Raw genomic sequence first — 7,478 nt, forward strand, 5'->3', positions numbered from 1 at the left:
CACCGCATGCCAGGACATCACAACGGGATCAGGGCAGAGAAACCTACGGTCCTAGACTGTATGGTCAACATTTCAGCAAGGGGTTTTCAGAGACTGTGCAGTTAAGATGCATCCCGGCAAATTGAGAACCCTACGTGAGTTAGAAGGGCCACCTTTAATGTCGGCTGGCCTTCAGAAGGGACACTGGATGTCCCAGCGGTTCGTCGGGTGTGACAAGTTGTACCAGGAGAACCAGGACACGATGACCAGTTTCTGTACATTGACTCCTGGCTAGGAATTGCCCAGACCCTCTCCACCGGGTGCGATTTGCTTGCAATAGAGCAGGGAAAGGCCATTAAGACCTTGGCCTCAAGGACGTCTGGCCAGACTTAAATGTGCAGGTACCCTGATTGAGTGCCAGTCAGCCAGGAATACCCCCGTTAATGCCAGTTATGAAGCCAGGAGGGGACATCAACCAGCCCAAGACCTGCGGGCCATCAATAAGGTAGCTGTCTCCTTGTACCCAGTGGCCCCAAATCCATGCATCTCCTCCATGATGTGGACAATCTCCTCCTCGCCAGTGCTGCACAAGAAGACAGCATAAAAGTTGCAAAGGCCCTCCGACAGCTCCTGTGAGAATTGGGATACTGAGTCTCATGGAAGAAGGCACAAATCTGCCAACAACAGGTCCATTATCTCAGTTTCCTCCTTACCCAAGAGGGGGAAAAAAAACTAGGCCCAAAGAGAAAAAAGTCATCATCTCCTTGCCATAGACCCAGATGAAAAGGGGCCTATGAGAATTTCTAGGGGCTACAGGATTTTGCTGTATCTGGATTCCTGGGTTCTCGGCAATTGCCAGACCCCTCAAGTCCCCTTCCTTCCTCCTCTGGGAGAAACTGTGGGAGCACATGGCAGGCACCTGCTGGGTTTGGAGACTCCAAATGGGACTATGCACCAGAGAAGGAAACACTTGGTCACTGGCTGGGTAAGCACAGACCGAGGCTGGAGACCATGGAGATGGGAGAGATTGACTGCTTTTCCCTAAGAGCACACTGAGGAGTGGGGCCCTGACCTCTTGGGTCTCCGGGGCTGGAGACTGGGAGGCCGCCATCTTCATTCCTATCCTCCAAAGCGGTACAGAACACACTCAGGGAACAGAAGCTTGGAGAGCGAACCCAAGTAGGTTGCCTAGTCCGGCCCCCGGCAAGGAGGGTGCAATTCCGCCTCGGAGAAAGACATTTGAGAATCATGGCAACAGGCCCTTCCAAGAGAAGATCAGCGAGAACATCCAGCCAAGACCAATTTTAGCAATCCATGAGAACTGAGGAACTCCAGAGCTTAAAATGAAACACATAGAATCCATGGCTTCTTTCCCATGATTCTTTAGTCTTTCAAAGTTAAATTTTTTTAATTTTATTTTTTTCTTATTCTATTTTTTTTAAAGATTTTTTTTATGTATTTGACAGAGAGAAATCACAAGTAGATGGAGAGGCAGGCAGAGAGAGAGAGAGGGAAGCAGGCTCCCTGCTGAGCAGAGAGCCCGATGCGGGACTCGATCCCAGGACCCCGAGATCATGACCTGAGCCGAAGGCAGCGGCTTAACCCACTGAGCCACCCAGGGGCCCCTCTTATTCTATTTTTAAAATTTTTTCCTCTTTACTACTTTAACCTTTTTAAACTATTTTGTCTTATCAATAACTTTTAAAAAACTTTTAGGGGGGAGGAGTCAAGATGGTGGAGAAGTAGCAGGCTGAGGCTACTTCAGCTAGCAGGAGACCAGCTAGAGAGCTTATCTAAAGAGTGCAAACACCTGCAAATCCATCGGCAGATCAAAGAGAAGAACAGCAATTCTAGAAACAGAAAAACAACCACTTTCTGAAAGGTAGGACTGGCGGAGAAGTGAATCCAAAGCGACGGGAAGATAGACGGGGGGGGGGGGGGGGGGGCGGCTCCCGGCAAGCGGCGGAGCAACGGAGCACAAAATCGGGACTTTTCAAAGTCTGTTCCGCTGAGGGACATTGCTCCAGAGGCTAAACCGGGGCGAAGCCCACGCGGGGTCAGTGTGGCCTCAGGTCCCGCAAGGTCACAGAAGGATCAGGGGTGTCTGAGTGTCGCAGAGCTTGCAGGTACCGGAACGGGAAAGCCGGCTGCAGAGACAGAGCCGACAGTGAGCTCAGAGCTCGGGGTTACCTTGAATCGGCCGCAGGCTCGGTGAGCTCCGAGCGTGGCCGGAGGTCAGGCAGACGGAGTTACTGGGCGCTGTTCGCTGAGGGCGCACTGAGGAGGGGGGCCCCGGGCTTGGCTCCTCCGGGCCGGAGACCAGGAGGCCGCCATTTGTATTCCCGTCCTCCGGAAGTCTACGGAAAGCGCTCAGGGAACAAAAGCTCCTGAAAGCAAAGCCGAGCGGATCACTCAGCCCGGCCCCTGGTAAGGGCGGTGCAATTCCGCCTGGGGCAAAGACACCTGAGAATCACTACAACAGGCCCCTCCCCCAGAAGATCAACAAGAAATCCAGGCAAGACCAAGTTCACCTACCAAGGAGCGCGGTTTCAATACCAAGGAGAGCAGCAGAATTCCAGAGGAGGAGAAAGCAAACGACGGAACTCATGGCTTTCTCCCTGTGATTCTTTAGTCTTACAGTTAATTTAATTTTTTTTCCTTTTTCATTTTTTTTCTTTTCTTCTGCTAAATTTTTTTTAACTTTTACCCTTGTCTTTTTAAAATTTTCTTTAAGGATTTTATTTATTTATTTGACAGACAGATATCACAAGCAGGCAGAGAGGCAGGCAGAGAGAGAAGAAGGGAAGCAGGCTCCCTGCTCAGCAAGGAGCCCAACGCGGTGCTTGATCCCAGGACTCTGGGATCATGAACTGAGCCGAAGGCAGAGGCTCAACCCACTGAGCCACCCAGGCGCCCCTTTTTTTAACGTTTTTTAACGAGTTTATCTAATATATATATATTTTTCTTTTTTATACTTTTCTTTATTCGTTTTCTTTTTTTAATTCTTTTCTTTCTTTCCCTTTTATTTCTTTCTTTCTTTCTGAACCTGTTTTTATCCCCTTTCTCCCGCCTCACGATTTGGGATCTCTTCTGATTTGGTTAAAGCATATATTCCTGGGGTTGTTGCCACCCTTTTAGTATTTTACTTGCTCCTTCATATACTCTTATCTGGACAAAATGACAAGGCGGAAAAATTCACCACAAAAAAAAAGAACAAGAGGCAGTACCAAAGTCTAGGGACCTAATCAATACAGACAGAATGACAATTCTCAAGGTTCTAGCCGGGCTCAAAAAAGGCATGGAAGATATTAGAGAAACCCTCTTGGGAGATATAAAAGCCCTTTCTGGAGAAATAAAAGGACTAAAATCTAAGCTAAATAAAAGAACTAAAATCTAGCTAAATCTAACCAAGTTGAAATTTAAGAAGCTATTAATGAGGTGCAATCAAAAATGGAGGCTCTCACTGCTAGGATAAATGAGGCAGAACAAAGAATTAGCGATATAGAAGACCAAATGACAGAGAATAAAGAAGCTGAGCAAAAGAGGGACAAACAGTTACTGGCCCACGAGGGGAGAATTCAAGAGATAAGTGACACCATAAGACGAAACAACATTAGAATAATTGGGATTCCAGAAGAAGAAAAGAGAGAGGGGAGCAGAAGGTATACTGGAGAGAATTATTGGGGAGAATTTCCCCAATATGGCAAAGGGAAAAAGCATCAAAATTCAGGAGGTTCAGAGAATGCCCCTCAAAATCAATAAGAATAGTCCCACACCCCATCACCTAATAATAAAATTCACAAGCCTTAGTGACAAGGAGAAAATCCTGAAAGCAGCCTGGGAAAAGAAGTCTGTAACATACAATGGTAAAAATATTAGATTGGTAAAATATTAGATTGGTAAAAATATTAGATTTCATTCATTTCAATAATGAAATGAATATAGAAGGAGATTCTATTTCAAATGAAAATAGAAGGAAAGATTAAAAGCTTCCAGGACAAACAAAAACTGAAAGAATTTGCAAACACCAAACCAGCTCTACAGGAAATACTGAAAGGGGTCCTCTAAGCAAAGAGAGAGCCTACAAGTGGTAGATCAGAAAGGAACAGAGACAATATACAGTAACAGTCACCTTACAGGCAATACAATGGCACTAAATTCATATCTCTCAATAGTTACCCTGAATGTTAATGGGCCAAATGCCCCAATCAAAAGACACAGGGTATCAGAATGGATAAAAAAACAAAACCCGTCTATATGTTGCCTCCAAGAAACCCATTTTAAGCCCGAAGGCACCTCCAGATTTAAAGTGAGGGATTGGAAAAGAATTTACCATGCGAATGGACATCAGAAGAAAGCAGGAGTGGCAATCCTTATATCAGATCAATTAGATTTTAAGCCAAAGACTATAATAAGAGATGAGGAAGGACACTATATCATACTCAAAGGATCTGTCCAACAAGAAGATCTAACAATTTTAAATATCTATGCCCCCAACGTGGGAGCAGCCAACTATATAAACCAATTAATAACAAAATCAAAGAAACACATCAACAATAATACAATAATAGTAGGGGACTTTAACACTCCCCTCACTGAAATGGACAGATCATCCAAGCAAAAGATCAACAAGGAAATAAAGGCCGTAAACGACACACTTGACCAGATGGACATCACAGATATATTCAAAACATTTCATCCCAAAGCAACAGAATATACATTCTTCTCTAGTGCACAAGGAACATTCTCCAGAATAGATCACATCCTCGGTCCTAAATCAGGACTCAACCGGTATCAAAAGATTGGGATCATTCCCTGCATATTTTCAGACCACAATGCTCTGAAGCTAGAACTCAACCACAAGAGGAAGTTTGGAAAGAACCCAAATACATGGAGACTAAACAGCATCCTTCTAAAGAATGAATGGGTCAACCGGGAAATTAAAGAAGAATTGAAAAAAAATCATGGAAACAAATGATAATGAAAACACAATGATTCAAAATCTGTGGGACACAACAAAGGCAGTCCTGAGAGGAAAATATATAGCGGTACAAGCCTTTCTCAAGAAACAAGAAAGGTCTCAGGTTCATAACCTAACCCTACACCTAAAGGAGCTGGAGAAAGAACAAGAAAGAAACCCTAAGCCCAGCAGGAGAAGAGAAATCATAAAGATCAGAGCAGAAATCAATGAAATAGAAACCAAAAAAATAGAACAAATCAACGAAACTAGGAGCTGGTTCTTTGAAAGAATTAATAAAATGGATAACCCCCTGGCCAGACTTATCAAAAAGAAAAGAGAAAGGACCCAAATAAATGAAATCATGAATGAAAGAGGAGAGATCCCAACTAACACCAAAGAAATACAAACTATTATAAGAACATACTATGAGCAACTCTACGCCAACAAATCTGACAATCTGGAAGAAATGGATGCATTCCTAGAAACATATAAACTACCACAACTGAACCAGGAAGAAATAGAAAGCCTGAACAGACCCATAACCAGTAAGGAGATTGAAACAATCATTAAAAATCTCCAAACAAACAAATGCCCAGGCCCAGACGGCTTCCCAGGGGAATTCTACCAAACATTTAAAGAAGAACTAATTCCTATTCTCCTGAAACTGTTCCAAAAAATAGAAATGGAAGGAAAACTTCCAAACTCATTTTATGAGGCCAGCATCACCTTGATCCCCAAACCAGACAAGGATCCCATCAAAAAAGAGAGCTATAGACCAATATCCTTGATGAACACAGATGCAAAAATTCTCACCAAAATACTAGCCAATACAATACAATACTATACCAATACAGCCAATCTGCTCTGATCTTTATGATTTCTTTATGATCTTTATGATCTTTATGATTTCTCTTCTCCTGCTGGGTTTAGGTTTTCTTTGCTGTTCTTTCTCCAGCTCTTTTGGGTGTAGAGTTCAGTTGTGTATTTGAGACCTTTCTTATTTCTTGAGAAAGGCTTATACCGCTATATATATTCCTCTCAGGACTGCCTTTGCTGTGTCGCACAGCATTTGAGCAGTTTTGTTTTCATTATAATTTGTTTTGATGAATTTTTTCTATTCTTCTTTAATTTCCTGGTTGACCCATTCATTCTTTAGTCGGATGCTCTTTAGCCTCCATACATTTGAATTCTTTCCAACTTTCCTCTTGTGATTGAGTTCCAGTTTCCAATCATTGTGGTCTGAAAATATGCAGAGAATGATCCCAATCTTTTGGTACTGGTTGAGACCTGATTTGTGACCCAGGATGTGATCTATTGTGGAGAATATTATATGTGCACTAGAGAAGACTGTATTCTTTTTTTTTCTAGATTGGATTATCTTTATTTTTTTTAATTATTTTTTATAAACATATATTTTTATCCCCAGGGGTACAGGTCTGTGAATCGCCAGGTTTACACACTTCACAGCACTCACCAAAGCACATACCCTCCCCAATGTCCGTAACACCACCCCTCTTCTTCCAACCCCCCTCCCCCCAGCAACCCTCAGTTTCTTTTGTGAGATTAAGAGTCACTTATGGTTTGTCTCCCTCCCAATCCCATCTTGTTTCATTTATTCTTCTCCTACCCACTTAAGCCCCCATGTTGCATCACCACTTCCTCATATCAGGGAGATCATAAGATAGTTGTCTTTCTCTGCTTGACTTATTTCGCTGAGCATGATACGCTCTAGTTCCATCCATGTTGTCGCAAATGGCAAGATTTCATTTCTTTTGATGGCTGCATAGTATTCCATTGTATATATACCACATCTTCTTTATCCATTCATCTGTTGATGGACATCTACGTTCTTTCCATAGTTTAGCTATTGTGGACATTGCTGCTATAAACATTCGGGTGCACGTGCCCCTTTGGATCACTACGTTTGTATCTTTAGGGTAAATACCCAGTAGTGCAATTGCGGGGTCATAGGGCAGTTCTCTTTTCAACATTTTGAGGAACCTCCATGCTGTTTTCCAGAGCGGTCGCACCAGCTTGCATTCCCACCAACAGTGTAGGAGGGTTCCCCTTTCTCCGCATCCTCGCCAGCATCTGTCATTTCCTGACTTGTTGATTTTAGCCATTCTGACTGGTGTGAGGTGATATCTCATTGTGGTTTTGATTTGTATTTCCCTGATGCCGAGTGATATGGAGCACTTTTTCATGTGTCTGTTGGCCATCTGGATGTCTTCTTTGCAGAAATGTCTGTTCATGTCCTCTGCCCATTTATTGATTGGATTATTTGTTCTTTGGGTGTTGAGTTTGTTAAGTTCTTTATAGATTTTGGACACTAGTCCTTTATCTGATATGTCGTTTGCAAATATCTTCTCCCATTCTGTCAGTTGTCTTTTGGTTTTGTTAACTGTTTCCTTTGCTGTGCAAAAGCTTTTGATTTTGATGAAATCCCAAAAGTTCATTTTTGCCTTTGCTTCCCTTGCCTTTGGCGATGTTCCTAGGAAGATGTTGCTGTGGCTGAGGTCGAAGAGGTTGCTGCCTGTGT

This window comes from Neovison vison, chromosome 14 (assembly GCF_020171115.1).
Source record: "Neovison vison isolate M4711 chromosome 14, ASM_NN_V1, whole genome shotgun sequence".
Classification (NCBI taxonomy): Eukaryota; Metazoa; Chordata; class Mammalia; order Carnivora; family Mustelidae; genus Neogale; species Neogale vison.